The sequence below is a fragment of the Petromyzon marinus genome (assembly GCF_048934315.1).
Source record: "Petromyzon marinus isolate PM22_M1 ecotype Great Lakes invasive population chromosome 68 unlocalized genomic scaffold, UKy_Petmar_22M1.pri1.0 chr68_unloc.1, whole genome shotgun sequence".
Classification (NCBI taxonomy): Eukaryota; Metazoa; Chordata; class Hyperoartia; order Petromyzontiformes; family Petromyzontidae; genus Petromyzon; species Petromyzon marinus.
The window spans coordinates 3,426,834-3,444,603 of NW_027422597.1; the positions used below are offsets into that span (position 1 = coordinate 3,426,834).

Sequence of the window (17,770 nt, forward strand, 5' to 3'; positions counted from 1 at the left end):
AGTTTCAAGGACAAGGTTTCAGTTTTGTTGCCAGAAAAAAGGGGAAAAACGCTATTATTATATTTTGATACTGGCAAAGGAGGTCCAATGATGTAGAATCTTTTCTACATGTTATGTTTCGGCTTGAGTCTAATTGTCCACGCTCAACTCATGTTGGCTGTAAATCACCACGGGTCCCTTACGTTGTGGCAAGCTTCGGGGCCACTTCCTGGAGTCGTGGACTTCTGCCATTACTCGTACGGTACAATTCATTAAAGCGTGTTTAAAAAAAAAGTGTTTTCAAATATTACTTGTCGTTGTTAAAATGTTCTCCGGTGCAAAGAGCACTACAACGAATCGGCGTTCTACGGGGGTCGCGCTCAGCAGGTTCTGTCGGTATCTCTGCTGTCTCTAAACCAGCTGAAGCCTCCCACGCATCACGCGACTTGTGTGTGGCCACCCCGACTCAGAACCCCTCCGCTCTCATATGTCAATCTCTATCTCTCTACCTCAGTGGTTCTTAACATTCACTGCAGCCTTGCACCCCTTTGGTTCTCAATCGTTAACACAATTACAATGTTAATTAATAAATACATAGAGTTTGATGAAACACAGCAGTTGTGCTTACGTACCTGTACTTAATTTGTTTTTTATTTACCTTAATAAAACCTGGCCATGTCTCGCACCCCATGAGATGCGTGATGTTTTTTTGTTTGCATTTTGACCACAAGTATTATGGTTAATGCAGACATGATTCCTCGTAACATGTTTCAGTTTTGTTGCCATAAAAAAGGGAACAACACGATTTTATATTTTGTTACTGGCAAAGGAGGTCTAATGATGTGGACACACTGAATGTCAAAGCCAATGCAGAATCTGCTCGTATAATTATCAATGCTACTGACATGTGACTCTCCAAGAAGGTAATGGGGCTTGGTGAGTTCAGTAATAAATACAGTTGTTTTTGTTTGTAGGGACTGATATATGAAGGCAGTGGTTCCTAACCTTTACTGCAGCTTTGCACCGATTTGGTTATTAATCGTAAAAAAAATGTACAATATAAATAAATACATAGGGGTTGATGAAACAAAGTAGTCACGTTACTTACGTGTCTGTTCTTTATTTGTGTTTCAATTATTTACCTTCCAAAAAACCTGCCACGCCTCGCACGTCCAGAAAGGGCATCTCGCATCTCTAAGGGATGCATGGAACCCAGATTAAAAACTATAATTATATTAAGGGGTCGTAGTGACTGCTTATCTATATTGTTACTTTTAATCTTCCGTTTAATCAAATAAGGCGAGGAATCTGGTGCCGTCTGCAAGCGATGATTTTTCACGCTAAAGCTCTTAGTGAGGGGGCCAATACGAGATGCATAGGTCGTGAACGGCACGAGGCCGAGGTCAGAATCGTGAGAGACTCTGCAAGGGAGCTCGGTTTCCGCAGACAAAGACTCCACGCTTTGACCGATAAACTCCGGCAGCCTGTGCAGTCGGACGTCATCTACTGTAGGGCTGGACCGCTGATCAGGAAGTGACATTCCAGGAGGCCAATGAAGGGAGGAGAGTGGCTAACAGTGACCATGGTGAAGAGATGTCAAGGCTAATCTGGTGATGCAAGTTAAATATCTGGCCACATCTAATAACATTGAAGAGTTGATCACTAAATGGGTCTCGACCCCACTTCACCAACCCGGATTGTATTTTATGCTCTAATTGTATATATCGCGAGAAAGCAATTTTCGTTCATTTTAACGTTCAAATGCCCACACCCCCTCGTATTCCAAGTGCATTGTCTTCGGTTAGGCTGCATCTGGATAATTCTTGAGAGACGTGACGGTCAACACGTAGCCCAACCCAGACAACCACACGTGGAGCATTTGCATATGATGGGGCTTAGTGCACCTCATTCATCGAGTAGACAATGACAAAAAACATCTGTAAATTCAGGGACATCTAAAAAATGTCATGCAGACTTCAAGAAATATCAGGAAAGAAGCATGGATACTATGTATGTTGAATTTAGTATATCTGTGTTTTTAGGCAGTTTCGATTGCATTTGAGACGATAGACTACCCTCATTTTGTCCCCAAATAGCCTGAAACATGTCACGTGATTTGTTTGCTTTTGTTTAAAGCGCACAATGGAATGACAACTCTGCTTAAACTATTCGCATTTTAGCTGTTCAAGACATAAGGCGCTCACGTTTGGAATGCTGGTGAGCCTTGTGCCAGTGTTCGCTGAATCATTCCACTTCTAGTTGGTCTCCAAAGGTCGCAGGTATTTTAAACTTTAAGCGGCCTGTCAGTCCTCAACGTAAAACAAACTTCTTATTTAACTTGTAGATTTAGAATTCTTATTATTTGATGACACCGCGTTGGCAGTTGTGCCCAAGCAAAGATAACAAACTCTAAACACATTCGTCGACAATAGCCAGATAATAGAAAACATGTAACTGGTGTACGTTTCAGGCATATCCCAACTGTGTTTAAGAATAATGCCAATTGCTATAAACGTTGCTTATCGTGTGTATACATGCATTTACTTGAATGGCTGTGATATTGATGAATATGTTGAGCTGATTAGAAAATCGATGAAGATGATTACAATTCGTAGACCACGCGCACAGACTGAAGAGGCTTCACCACCACTTTGATCAGCATCACTTGGTGGGGCCCACCTGAGTGGAAGCCTTTTGAGGGGGTGGTTGGTGGAATATTTGTGAAACTGAAAAGTAGCTGAGGCGGCAAAGTAGCCAGATGTTGTACATGAAGTGGGTTCGTTAAACCTTCTGTGTGGCCCTATAAGTGCCTTGCTTCCGTCTCAGTTATTTTACGGTTGCTAGGCTGGACATTGATGTGGGTAGAACAGGGTAGAGCAGAACAATCTAATGTTGTACTGCAACATGTACCTCTGTCTATAGATCCCACGTCTACCACCAACCCGTACTGTCTGGCGTGGTGAAGTTTGCTCCAAGCAACCCCCACGATCCGCACGGCCTGTGGACACTATACATTATTTATTCTGAGTAACTGCGTGCGTTGCAATGGGTGGCTCGTAGATGATTAGCTCCGTCCATAGCAGAAATACCCAACTTTACTGATCTCTCTCGACATTTTATCCCTTTAAACTCCACCAGCTAAAGCCTTCAGTTGTTTTGTTGTCATTCATAAACTTCTCTGCAGACTTTCCAACCACCCTCTTCTTTCCCTCCAACAACGAACTGTGCTGTACCTCCATAGCACAAGCTGTGGTGATGCGTGCCTGAAATCCAGCACTGGATCCATTGAGGAGCGAGGCATCCCATGTAATCCAGTTGGATCACTCCCTTCCCCCTGGGCACTGAGGTCACCATACCCTGGCGTGCCAGCAGATGGCAGTACAGCAAGTGGACTCATCTCCACCTGCTCCATCGCGTTAGATGTGTCTGTGTACTCAGGTTCATCATCAACGTCTTGCTTGTTGTTTATTTTATTCTCCTCCTCCACTCGAGCAGCTGCGCTGTGAGCAACTCAGCAGCATTGCCACTCACGACCCCCCACGTCCATTCTAATTGACGTGCGCACACTCCTTCACTTTGATGTTGTAGCTCGTGTGCCTACATGCAGAGGGTTCTGTCACACGTGGTTTGTTTGAATTCAAAATAAAATACTTTCTCGACAGCAGTGATTTCCCCCGTACTTTACGTGTTGTACAATGGATGAGTGGCGATCGCGCGAGTGAATAAGTTCATCCAAACCGCACCGGGATTGTTCACACCAGACGCTGGCGGGAGAAGCCGTCTCGAGCACGCCCTGCCCACAGGACGTCTTTAAAGCGCCCAGTGTCTCTCAACTCCGTGCTCTGTACAAGACGCAGCTACTCACACTCGCCTGCCCCTAACATCCACCATTTAACAAGGGGGGAGCCCGGTGCATTTATTATTCTTTAAATGTGCTTGTTGTTAATGTTATTATTCATGTATTATTCATTTTATTAAAATTAGTAAATATTTTAAAATATTATTGTCTAATATTATTTTAGTTGCAATTTTACGCAAATTAAATTTATTTTAATATTAAATTATTATTCATAAATATTTGACTTTATTGAAATTATTTTAAAATATTTTTTTAGTGATTTAATGTAAATGCGTAAATTCACGTAAAATTGTATTTACAATTAATTTTCATAATCATGTTAACAATTGTATTATTAAATGTATTTACTTATTCATTTTTTAAATTTATTATTAACTTTATTTGCTACTTAATGTTCTTCTGATATTCGTTGTGCGCAGCTGCAAGTTGACCTGCTAAGGTCGTGACGGGATTCTTTTATTCCATTCCTGTTGCTTTGTGCCCCCGGTACCGTTACCGTGCTGCTGTGATGTGCACCGACGCAGACTGAAGATCGATTGAAGAGGACAATGCAAGTCCCTTCATGTCCAGTCAATGTCTCGTTACTTCAACAAAAATGTAAAACCTTACCCATGGCTCGAGGAGTATCCTAAAGCTCATTAAAACCTTACCCATGGCTTGAGGAGTATCCTAAAGCTCATTAAATAACTTAACAATTATGATTGGAATCTCAGCTCCAGCGTAACGAAGAATTGAAAGCTGTCAATGCTCCTCGCATTTCCGCTTTCAAATGAAGAAGCTTAAAATCTTGACGATGCTCCCAGCACGTGGAGGGAACGTCACATACATCGCGCTGATCAATAAGCGGCAGAGCCTGAAAGCGCATCGTAGAGAGGCACAACGCGTAACCTGCACACCGCACTCCGACGTGCACGCCGCTCACCAATCCAAGCGCCACAGTCCAGACTCAACCTTGCGTAGCTTCCGAGATCTGTAAAAAAAAAATCGGCGACATTCCGGGTTGATTTGGCCACAGCCCCTTTTGAAATCTCCTGTGTACTTTCATTAGGGGCCATCCATTTAGTATGTACGCATAGAGGGGGGAGGGGGAGTTAACCCAAATGGGTACGCTTGCCTATGGGGAGTCTACTGACATTGTATGTACGCATAAGAAACGGGGGGGGGGGGGATGAATTCTTGATAATATTAATGCAGCCGGCGGTGGACAATGTGTTTGCTTAAACACATTAATATTATTCATCCTTGATCGTTTCTGCATGGATATAATATCGGCTGTTCTATGGGATTCGGGGGGGGGGGGGGCGTTAGTCCAGCGTACGTACGCAGGTGGGGGGGGGGGTGTAAAAACTACGCGTGCGTACAGGGAGGGGGGAGGGGTCAAGTTTTGACAGATTTTTGTGTACGTACTAAATGGATGGCCCCTTATTCAGCGCGCCCCGTTAATCCCTGCAGTGGAGCGGCATCGCCCTCGCGTGGCGCGCACCAACACCACTCCAGGCCCGGCCTGTACCCAAACGGCGTCTGGGAATCGGTCGCGATTCGTGATTTGGTCCGCAACTCTGGAGCAGTGCCGGCAGTAAAACAAATGAACCCCACGTGACCCCCAACATCCCCATCTCCCCCACCCCCTAGGGGTCCCTCCTCTCGCGTGACAACCCCCAAGCCCCCCCATGCAGACAACCCCCCAATCATGCACCCTTCCCAAGCACCCCACACCCCCTCCCCCTCCCACTCCCTCAAATCCTCCCACTGCCCCTCCCACTACCCCTCCCACTGCCCCTCCCCCTACCCCTCCCACTGCCTCTCTCCCTCCCCCTACCCCTACCCAGCCCCCAAACCCAGGTGCCCCCTCTCTCCATGCACCACACTTCATGTGCTGGTCTCTAATTGGTGAGGGCTGGGCTAGGCCTCGTGCTCGTCACGTGGTAGATGGCAGCTGCTCGCTCAACGGTTACCTCCGCGCGTTCCATCGCTGCCGCTCAGCCAGGCCGCTCGCCCGCTCAAAGCAACGCGTCGTGTTAGAGGCATCCTGGACCACGGCAACGGTGTGAAGGAGCGACGTCAGCGGCGCGAGTTCATGTTGAGACGTCTCCACGTGGGGTCTCCTCGTGATGGGATCCCCACGGTGTCCGCGTCTCTGCCGCTCGGAGCTGTGCTGCCACCCGGCGTGGGGAGTGGTGGCGCAGCGGTTAGCGGCGCGCTGCGCTTCGAACTCGGGCCGACCGAGTTGGATTCCTGCTCACGGCCGCCAACACCGGTGAGGAATGATCTGAACAACCGGTGCTGGGCATCCCCTAGATCGACTCGGCCTCAAATGCGTACCTGGCGTGGTGTGTAGTAAACATTACCACTAGGAAGACAAAGGCGGCCGGGAATGGTGCTAGCCTCCTGCCCCCTCGTGTACCACAGTGTCGGCCTTCACAGGTGCTGCTACTCGCTAACAGCACTTGACCCAACAGTCTGCTAAGGCTACACGGGGGATCTTTGTTATTGTCTCGGCTAGTCTGGGCTCTGTTGCTGTCGAGTGATACAAGAAGATCGATGTAAGTTTGTTTTTACTGCCTTAAATGTAAACAGCTAATTAATACAGAGGCCGGTTGCTATGGAGACGCGCGACTCAGTCACTATGCATGGGACGTGCGTGGTGACGTCACAATGCACAACAGGTGACAATCAGTGACTACTTCAGCACAAACCGGTTATGTGCTGGAGAGTGAACCCACAGCAACGTTGACGATTTGAGTTCCGTGACGTCTCGCTGGTGACTACAACAACAAGCAGCTGCATCGGTCGATTTACCATGCAAGGCCCACTGAGCTATGCGGCTCTTTTATAGTTCTACTCACAGAAGCGACCTCGCCACACGTGACGACAGCTCAATGAAGTGGCTTATCGCGTAGAAATGTATAGCAGTCAAATTCTCACAATTCTAAATGTGGAGGAAAAACCGGAAAAAATCCACGCGACCACAGGGAAAGAGAGAGACACGGAAACTCCAAATATACAGCAGGCGTCAGGGTTGGGATGGAACCCACGACCTCTTGTACACCAGGCGAGGTAGTTATCATCTCCTAGCCACCGTGGCGCTTTGATGTGGAATGATGCTCTGAGCCTCGTGTCAGTGTCTTGTGCACCAACATACTTTACATCCTAGTGTCACTCTTTAGTTGGCTGTTGGTATCCTGAAGATCATAAAATATGAAGGAGGAGGTGGGAGCAGGTGGAGGGGGAGGACGGGGAGGGGGGAAGAAGGGTGGAGGAGGAGGGGCGGAGGAGGGGGAGGGGAGGAGGAGGGGGTAGGAGGAGGGGGGCTTAGGAGGAGGGGGGGGAGGAGGGGGAGTGGATGAGGAGGAGGGAGGAGGTGGAGGAGGGACGAGAATGGGGTGAGACACTCCGTAAGTGTAGCGATGGCAGTGGAATGCAATCGCTAAGCACGCTTCACAAGCATCTTGATGAACACCGAGCGATGGAAACCGGCTTATGACGAAGCCTTTTGAAGGCGAGGGTCACGCTAGGGGCTGCGAGGTGGCCAGATGGTGCAACATGGAGCAGATTCGTGACACCCTCCTTGACGCTCCTCGCCTTCGTCTCCGTGACATGAAAAACAACAACAAGAACGATTATTTCAACTTATAGCACGCTGCACGGTAAGTCGCTCGCTCTCGTGCAGAGAGGACGACCTCAGAGGCGCCAGGAGGGAGGATCCACAGACGAGGAGCGGGATAGGGAGCAGCCAGGTGGTGAGGAGCCGGCGCCACCAATGATTGCCCCAAGCTCTGCGCTCCTCCTCTACAAATGAAAGTAGCGTTGGGCAAGTTTTTATTAGGGGCTTAAACATTCCTGGGAGAACGGAGAACTCAGATTGAGAGAGGGGAGGGTGGGGAAGGTAGGAGGGAGGGGGGATTGAGGGTGGGAGTGGAGGGAGTGGAGAGAGGGAGGGAGTGGAGGGAGTGGAGGGAGTGGAGTGGAGGGAAGGACGGAGAGAAGGAGGTAGTGAGAGGCGTTGAGGGAGGGAGAGAGGGGAGACACTCTATCCCACACAGACGGAATAGATCTCCATTCCGAGGGGACGGTGGCCGGTCTTGTGCAGGGAATGTGATCAGAGTAAATATATATAAATATATTTTAAATTATTTGGTAATTAAAATATTTTATCACCACCAATGTGCACGCTCCATTGCTTATTAACGCTCTCAGTTGTCACAAAGTCCCCATTCATAAATTCGGCATTACCCAAAGATTCTTCCTCACTGCTCCCCCCCCCCCCCCATTTGTCTTTTTTTTTGACCCAGCCCCAAGCGGTCCCAATGGAGAATTACGCAGAAACATCGCACCAGCACCCCGGTGCGTCACGTGGCACCATCTAGCTACCACCACTACCACATCACTGTCATCGCACCAGCACCACGGTGCATCACGTGGCACCGTCTGGTTACTACCATTACCACACCGCTGTCATGACACCAGCACCACGGTGCGTCACGTGGCACCATCTAGCTACTACCACTACCACACCGCTGTCATCACACCAGCACCACGGTGCGTCACGTGGCACCGTCTAGCTACTACCACTACCACATCGCTGTCATGACACCAGCACCGCAGTGCATCACGTGGCACCGTCTAGCTACTACCACTACTACACCGCTGTCATCGCACCAGCACCACGGTGGGTCACGTGACACCGTCTAGCCACTACCACTACCACATCGCTGTCATAACACCAGCACCGCAGTGCATCACGTGGCACCGTCTAGCTACTACCACTACCACACCGCTGTCATCACACCAGCACCACGGTGAGTCACGTGGCACCACCTAGCTACTACCACTATCACACCGCTGTCATCACACCAGAACCACGGTGCGTTGTTGTATATGGCCCCCTTTTTCCATCTTTAATATTAACAAGAAATTTGCCAATACATATATATTTTTAGAGAAATAAATAAAGAAAACACGCAAAAGTCAGCACCAGCAAAACACCAGGTGTTGATAAGTAATGGGACTGAAGGAGGGCCAGGTTGGCGGAATTATCGCAACCATGCTCAAGGGAGAGATAAGGCCTAATGAATGACGCACACATCACCCGTGCAGGCAGAGAGGAGAGAGTTTGTGTTAGCCACAGACATAGTTAAGTCAAAAAGCTCAAACATTTATCCTTGATTGCTTTTAAAGTAACGTTAAAGTTCGAAATTCAACAACAGGAGTAGGCTAAAATTATTGATCCTCGTGCTCGCTCCAATTGGAGACCAGGTTACGAGCTACATCACTGAACCATTGCCCATTTGCTAATCCAATACTGAATGTTTATTCATCTTTAATACGTTTCTGTACAACCTGACCGAAGCGTATGACAAACACAGAATTTTTACTGAAGTCAAAACGAATTCTCTAACCTCAAGGGCAATGGAAGAGAAGCAGAGGAGCCTTTGTCTAAATCGTAGCGTGAGAGAGCGGACAGACGCCAAGCAATTATTTCAGCACCTGCGTTCACAAGGCTGGGAAAATGGAGATAACGCTCCCCCACCGCAGCTAGGATGAGACACCACACGGGCAAGCGAGAGGAGGGAGCAGAGAGAGATGCCTTGAAATTCCTTGCTAACGAAGGCATCAGCAGACCTCAGCAAACAAAGTAAGTTAAAGAAATTACAAGACAGTCACACCGAACATTGATACTAACACTATTCACCTTAAAATGACGAGGCCCGGATAGCAGGGTGAATCACAACCTGGTCGAACATAAAACTACATGATACTTGAGCGATGTTAAACCGGGGGCCAGGGAAAAAGAGAGTCTCCCGGCCGCCTTTGTCTTCCTGCAGAACATGATAAAAATATGCATAAGCTCAAGAGAGCACCTTTCCTTGAAATAAAATGAAACACCACGATGGGAAACTAACACAACCGACCTCGAGCCACATACAGAATCAAAACTGCAAGACTATGGTGGAATAAAATGTGAACTTAAAAAAAAACCCATTAACGAACGTGGACTCACGGGGAAGGTCGCACCGGAGGGAATATCGCCCCTCCCTCCAGGTTGTGCAACATAGACAGAGACGCCTGTGAGACGATTTGTAACACCTGTTGTTATGGTTTGTGGAAAGAGGAGGGCAACAGAACTGTGCCGTAAATGACGCACACAAGGACACACATACGAACGGACGCACATATGGACACACTCCAGACCACGATACACAGCTAAATCAAAAGAAGCTCCACCTTGGGGGAGGAGCCAAGAGGAGGGATTTTGGCATAAAAGGGGACACTACAGCATTGAAACCTCAGTTCGTCAGGAACTCAGCTGAGTTCGTCCGGAACTCAGCTGAGCTACCGTCAGGAGCTCAGCTGAGCTAATCAGCTGAGTTCATCAGCTCATCGGGGCTCAGCATCAGCGGAGCTCAGCTCATCAGCTGAGTTCACCAGCTCGGCTCAGCTCATCAGCAAGGAGCTCATCAGCTCAGCTGAACTTGTCAGCTCGGCTCATCCCTGCGTGGGATCGGCCTCTGCCAACGTGGAGGAGGTCTCTGCCACCCGCGGGAGTGGCGAGGGTCGCTGTTTAGCGACGAGGCTACATGGTGCGAGTCGGCATCATCAAAAGTAGCATTGCAACGAACGTGTATCAACAGCCAGCGACATCACCACACGCTACCAGCGAGCTGCGTGCGCCATCTACCGACAGGTCATCGCAACTACAACAACCGGTGTCAACAGCCAGCGACACCACTGCACGCTATCAGCGAGCTGCGTGCGCCATCTACCGACAGGTCATCACAACTACAACAACCGGTGTCAACAGCCAGCGACACCACCGCACGCTACCAGTGAGCTGCGTGCGCCATCTACCGACGGGTCATTGCAACTACAACAGCATGTCGGCTCATTAGCTCGGCTCAGCCGAGCCGAGAGAAGAATCGACCAATACGTATGACGCGCACCGCTCCCACCACACGACAGGCCAGGCGTCTGTTTGACGCAAAGAATCAACTCCGAACACTGACTATTCAAAACAATTTACATCCTTCACCATACACGAGTCAGGGACCAAAAGCCAATCCCAAAACGTGAACCATCTGTGGCCGTGGAAGCATCGCTACAGATCGGGTGATAACAGTCCGTCGTTTATAAGTATATTCATAATTTTCCTCCTTAATATTTTGTTTTGGGCTGTACTTCTAATCGCATAAATTACCAACCGATCCATCAATACGAATTAATCCTTGACCCCTTCGCCACGGAACTACGCTCACGTGGGGGAATAGCGTATCCAACCGGCTTCCTTATCAGGCAAACTGGTCCATAATTAATTAAACGTTGGCCCAAGATAAGGATATCAGGGCAGAGAACGCCCCCAACCGCACACCCTCACTCTAAGCCATTTCGGTAATCATATAATCTGTCCGATGGATCTGTTGATATATTTGTGCCTTTGGGAATAATAACTGTTTTGATCGCCTTTTCGTATGAATATCATCATATAATCTTTAAGTACCTTTCGTTACTGATCGCCGCACATACTTGCATACTCTCCAGAATACTCTACCGTTCCGTGACCCAATGTGCTAACAATGTGATAAGGGTTGCATATGATCAATAATGAGTGCGGTACTGCGTGAACAATTCAAGTATAATCATTTATTATAAAGTTAAGGTTTTATTTAGATTAGCATATGCATGTTTTAACGACTCTCTCTCTCACCAACCGAGCTCGCATTACGTGGTGGAATTAACCACAGGTGCTGTTGTCAAAGTGAAACAACCCAGTCATTGATGAGACTGTGTTGATACTGTGTTGTATTTCCAAGCCGAGAGTTGTATCTTTTAGAGTAAAGGTTTAATTAGAAAAAATTGATTAATGCAGAAGTGGTCGTGTGATTCTTTCATGAAATCTATGCATAAGACCTGGTTCTGCGTTGAGATATGAACTTGGTGACCTACAATATAAACACACAAATCCACTCAATAAACGTTAAAGTGAGAATAATTGTATTATACTGATCGATAATACGAAGTTAAACAGCGAAGCTGAGTTGACTCTGGCATACCACATCATACTAACATAACTGCATACGATTAATTGTATTGTCCAGATTGATAACCGACCCTCGTCAACGAGGCGGGGTCTGATTATCATAAAGGCTGTCATTAACATAACCACACCCACTCGCATAAATTAATACGATTATCACTCGAATTAGCGTAAGTTATAAGCGTGCGCGGTGGTGTCTCTGAGAGTTGACCACCTGTGCGCTATCGGGCGCTGGCGATACACGTTCGTTGCGATACTACTTTTGATGGTGCCCCGTCGCTAAGCAGCGAGTCTCAGCATTCTGGCGGGCGGCAGAAACTTCTTCTGCGTCTGCAGGGATGAGTTGAGCTGGCAAGCTGGTCTTGTCCGCTTGCTGATGAAGTCTCCCCGATGAGCTCTGATGAGCTCTGATAAGCTCTCCCCAATGAGCTTCGATGAGCTTTGATGAGCTCTCCCCGATGAGCTCCGATGAGCTCTAAGGAGCTCTCCCCGATGAGCTCCCCCCGATGAGCTCCGCCCGATGAGCTTCCCCCGATAAGCTCCCCCCAATGAGCTCCGCTTTCATTGCTGTAGTGTCCTATTTTATGCCAAGATCCCTCCTCTTGGCTCCTCCCCACAAGGCGGAGCTTCTTTTGACATAGCTGTGTGTCGTGGTCTGGAGTGTGTGTCCGTATGTGCGTCTGTCCATCCGTATATGTGGCCTTGTGTGCGTCATTTATGGCATAGTTCTGTTGCCTTCCTCTTTGCATAAACAATGAAAAAACAGATGTTCCGAATCGTCACAAAGGCGTCTCTGTCTGTGTTGCACAACCTGGAGGGAGGGGCGATATTCCCTCCGGTGCTACCTTCACCGACGCACAAAAAAATGGTTAAAGTTTTTTAAGTTAACATTTTATTCCATCAGTTTATTCCATCATAGTCTTACAGTAATGATTCTGTATGTTACTCGAGGTCTGTTGTGTTGGTTTTCTATCGTGGTATTTGATTTTACTTCAAGGGAAGGTGCTCTCTTGAGCGTATGCATATTCTCATCATGTGCTGCAGGAAGACAAAGGCGGCTGGGAGACTTTCTTTTTCCCTAGCCCCCGGTTTAACATCGCTCAAGTATTATTTAGCTTTAACATTAATGTTATGTATGAAATTACGTATTGTGATTTCTTTAACTTAAAACTTGTTTGCCTGGGGTCCTGCTGACACACGCTGCATTTCTAAGGCATCTCTCCTCACGCCCTTGGTCCACCATCACCCAAACACCACCTGTTCCATGTTCAGCAAGTTGTGATTCACCCCGCTATCCTGGCCCCTCTCCAGTCCTCATTAATTTTCGTCACTCTGCGTAGCTGCGGTGGGGGAGTGTTATCTACGGATTCCCAGCCTTCCCGTGAGCGCAGGTGGCTGCAATAATTAATTGGGCTCTGGTCTCCGTCCACTCTCAGCACTGCGGGAAGACAAAGGCGTCTCTATTTCTCTCCGTTGCCCTTATCTTTGGCGTGCTGAGGCCAGCTTCACACAGGCACCCGCTGGTGCCTCTCTCGCCCTTACTTCAGGGCTGCGCTGGCTCGGCTCTTTCTCCCTCTCTAACCTTTGAATTTAACTCTGCATTATTATTTGCTTATGTCCTGAGGTTAGATAATTCGTTTTGAATTAGGAAAAACTCTGACTGCCATACGCCTCGGTCAGGTTGTGCAGAAACCATGAAAGATGAATTAACATTCAGTATTGAACTAACAAATGGGCAATGGTTCACTGATGTAGCTCGTAGCCTGGTCTCCAATTGGAACGAGCGTTAGGATCGATAATTTTAGCCTACTCCTGTTGTTGAATTCCGAACTTTAACGTTAATTTAATAGCAATGCAGGGTAAATGGTTCAGCTGTTTGGCTTGGTTATGTCTGCGGCCAACGCGAACTCTCAGCGACCCTGGCTCTGCGTTTACGTTAGTCCTGTAGTTTGCTGTGCTTCGCTCTGTCTGTGCCCATGAGAGAGGGAAAACACTCTTCATCACTGTGTCTGTTGCTCTCTGGCTTACATGTTTTCATTTATTATTTCGGCAAAAAAAATATGTATCGGCAAATATTTTATTGATATTTTTACGTGGAAATAGGGCCGTATACAACATCAGCTACACGGTGTGTCACGTGGCACCGTCTAGCTACTACCACTACCACACCGCTGTCATTGCACCAGCACCCCGGTGCGTCACGTGACACCGTCTAGCTACTACCACTACCACACCACTGTCATCACACCAGCACCACGGTGCATCACGTGGCACCGTCTAGCTACTAACACTACCACATCACTGCTATCGCATTACGACACACATTAATTTCTAAATATATACACATATTTATTTATATATAATTTTTACGTATGAATGTGTTCAAGTAAAAAGTATATATTTGATAAATATCTAATATAAATATATGTAATATGTATTTATATGTTAACTTATATACACATACTCTTTGGTTCTGTTCGGTAAAGTCACGTAAAAAAAAACAAAATTCACGACGTTTTGGCCACAACACAAGTGGCCATCATCAGGTGAAGGGACTGTGCTGTCATGAGGACAGCGTTGGAGTGAAAACAGCCAAGCCCAGGTCGCGTCCTTTAAGCTGTGTGGGAGGAAGTAAAACGCTTGACAAAGGAATTAGCATAAAAATGAGCACGATGTACATAGGAGGTGTATGGGCCATGATGGACCAGGAGCGGGGGGGGGAGTAGAGTAAGTGGAGTGAGTGGAGTGAGTGAGTGGAGTGAGTGAGTGGAGTGAGTGCAGTAAGTGAGTGGAGTCAGTGAGTGAGTGGAGTAAGTGAGTGAAGTGGAGTGAGTGAGTGGAGTGAGTGAGTGGAGTGAGTGAGTGGAGTGAGTGAAGTGAGTGAGTGGAGTGAGTGAGTGGAGTGAGTGGAATGAGTGGAGTGAGTGAGTGGAGTGAGTGGGTGGAGTGAGTGAGTGAGTGGAGTGAGTGAGTGAGTGGAGTGAGTGAGTGAGTGGAGTGAGTGAGTGAGTGGAGTGAGTGGAGTGAGTGAAGGGACCAGAATGTCCAAAGGACAGCGCTGGAGTGAACACAGTCAAGCTCAGACCGCGACCTCTAAGCTGTGTTAGAGGAAGTGGTTGTGGTGGTTGTGGTGGTGGTTGTTGTAGTGGTGGATGTGGTGGTTGTTGTGGTTGTGGTGGTTGTTTTAGTGGTGGTTGTTGTGCTGGATGTGGTGGTTGTGGTGGTGGTTGTGGTGATTATTGTGGATGTTGTGGTGCTGGTGGTGGTGGTTGTTGTGGTTGCTGCTGTGATGGTTTTGGTGGTAGATTTTGTGGTTGTTGTGGTGGTGGTTTTGGTGGTTGTTGTGATGGTTGTGGTGGTTGTTGTGGTGGTTGCTGTGGTGGTGGTTATGCTGGTTGTTGTGGTTGTAGTTGTGTTGGTTGTAGTGGTTGCTGTGGTGGTGGATGTGGTGGTGGTTGTTGTGGAGGTGGTTGTTGTTGTGGTTGTGGTGGTGGTGCTTGTGGTGGTTGTTGTGGTGGTTGTGGTGGTTGTTGTGGTGGTGGTTGTTGTAGTGGTGGATGGTGGTTGTTGTGATGGTTGTGGTGGTTGTTGTAGTGGTGGTTGTTGTGCTGGTTGTGGTGGTTGTGGTGGTTGTTGTTGTGGTGGTAGTGATGGTTGTGATGGTGGTTGTGGTGGTTGTTGTGCTGGTTGTGGAGATGGTTGCGGTGGTTGTTGTGGTGGTTGTTGTGGGGGTGGTGGTTGTGGTGGTGGTGTTTGTTGTGGTGGTTGTTGTTGTGGTGATTGTGGTGGTTGTTGTGGTGGTTTTTGTGGTGGTTGTGGTTGTTGTGGCGGTTGTGATTGTGGTGGTGGTTGTTGTGGTGGTGGTTGTGGTGGCGGTTGTGGTGGTTGTTGTTTTGGTTGTTGTGGTGCTGGTTGTGATGGTGGTGATGGTTGTTGTTTTGGTTGTGGTGGTTTTTGGGGTGGTTGTGGTGGTGCTTGTGGTGGTGGTTTTGGTGGTGGTGATTGTGGAGGTGTTTGCGGTGGTTGTTGTGGTGGTTGTTGTTGTGGTGATTGTGATGGTTGCTGTGGTGGTAGTTGTGTTGGTGATTGTTGTGGTGGTTGTTGTGGTGGTGTTTGTGGTGGTTGTTGTGGCGTTTGTGGTTGTGATTGTTGAGGTGGTTGTAGTTGTTGTGGTGGTTGTTGTGACGGTTGTCGATGTTGTTGCGATTGTTGTGGTTGTCGTGGCTGTTGTGGTGATTGTGGTGGTTGTTATGGATGTTGTTTTTGTGGTTGTTTTGGTTATTGTCGTGGGTGTTGTGGTGGGTTTTAGGGTGGTTGTGGTGGTTGTTGTGGTGGCAGTTGTAGTGGTGGTGCTGGTTGTTGTGGTGGTTTTGGTGGTTGTGGTGGTTGTGGTGGTAGTTGAGGTGGTGGTTTTGGTGGTGGTGTTGGTTGTAGTTGTGGTGGTGGTTGCTGTGATGGTGATTGTGGAGGTGGTTGCGGCGGTTGTTGTGGTGGTTATTGTTGTGGTGATTGTGGTGGGTGGTGGTTGTTGTGGTTGTTTTGGTGGCGGTTGTGTTGGTGGTGTTGGTTGTGGTTGCTGTGATGGTGATTGTGGAGGTGGTTGTGGTGGCTGTTGTGGTCGTTGTGGTGGTGGTTGTGGTGGTGGTTTTGGTGGTGGTTGTGGTGTTGGTTGTGTTTGTGGTGGTGGTTGTTGTGGTGGTTTTGGTGGTTGTGGTGGTGGTTGAGGTGGTGGTTTTGGTGGTGGTTGTGGTGTTGGTTGTGGTGGTGGTTGCTGTGATGGTGATTGTGGAGGTGGTTGCGGTCGTTGTTGTGGTGGTTGTTGTTGTGGTGATTGTGGTGGTTGTTGTGGTTGATAGGGTGGTGTTTGTTGTGGTGGTTGTTGTGGTGGCGGTTGTGGTGGTGGTGGTGCTGGTGGTTGTGGTGTTGGTTGTGGTTGTCGTGGTGGTTGCTGTGGTGGTTGTGGTGGTTGTTGTGGCAGTTGTGGTTGTTGTTACGATTGTTGTGGTGGTTGATGTGTTTGTTGCGTTGTTGTGGTGCAGATTGTGGTGGTGGTTGTGGTGGTTGTTGTGATGGTTGTCGTGGTGATTGTGTTGGTGGTGATTGTTGTGGATGTTGTTTTTGTGTTTTTTGTGGTGGGTTTTAGGGTGGTTTGGTGGTTGTTGTGGTGGTTGAATGGGTGGTGGTTGTTGTGGTGGTTGTTGTGGTGGCGGTTGTGGTGGTGGTTGTGGTGTTGGTTGTGGTGGTTGCTTTGATGGTGATTGTGGAGGTGGTTGCGGTGTTTGTTTTGATCTTTGTTGTTGTGGTGATTGTGGTGGTTGTTGTGGTGGTTGATAGGGTGGTGGTTGTTGTAGTGGTTGTTGTGGTGGCGGTTGTGGTGGCGGTTGTGGTGGTGGTTGTGGTGTTGGTTGTGGTTGTGGTGGTTGCTGTGGTGGTTGTGGAGGTGGTTGCGGTCGTTGTTGTGGTGGTTGTTGTGGTCGTGGAAGTGGTGGTTGTTGTGGTGGTAGTTGTGGTGGTGATTTTTGTGGTGGTTGGTGTGGTGGTGGTGGATGTGGTGGTGATTGTGGAGGTGGTTGTGGTGGTTGTTGTGGTGGTTGTTGTGGTGGTTGTGTTGGTGGTTGTGGTAGGAGTTGTGGTTATTGTGGTGGTTGTTGTGGTGGTGGTTGTGGTGGTTGTTGTGGTTGCAGATGTGTTGGTAATTGTGGTGGTACTTGTGGTGGTGGTTATCTTGGTGGTTGTGGTGGTTGTTGTTGTGGTTGTTATTGTTGTGTTGGTCGTGCTTGTCGTGGTTGTTGAGGTGGTGGTTGTGGTGGTGGTTGTGGTAGTGGTTGCTGTGTTGGTGGTTGTGGAGGTGCTTGTGGTCGTGGTTGTTGTGGTGGCGGTTGTGGTGGTTGTGGTGGTTG

General features: G+C 48.2%; 1 protein-coding gene across 1 annotated transcript in view; it reads right to left on the reverse strand.

Moving 5' to 3' along the window:
- The window catches only part of LOC116957957 (E3 ubiquitin/ISG15 ligase TRIM25-like), a 509,595-nt gene that overhangs the window by 188,817 nt on the left and 303,008 nt on the right, over positions 1-17,770 (reverse strand). The gene's annotated exons all lie outside the window — the stretch shown is intronic.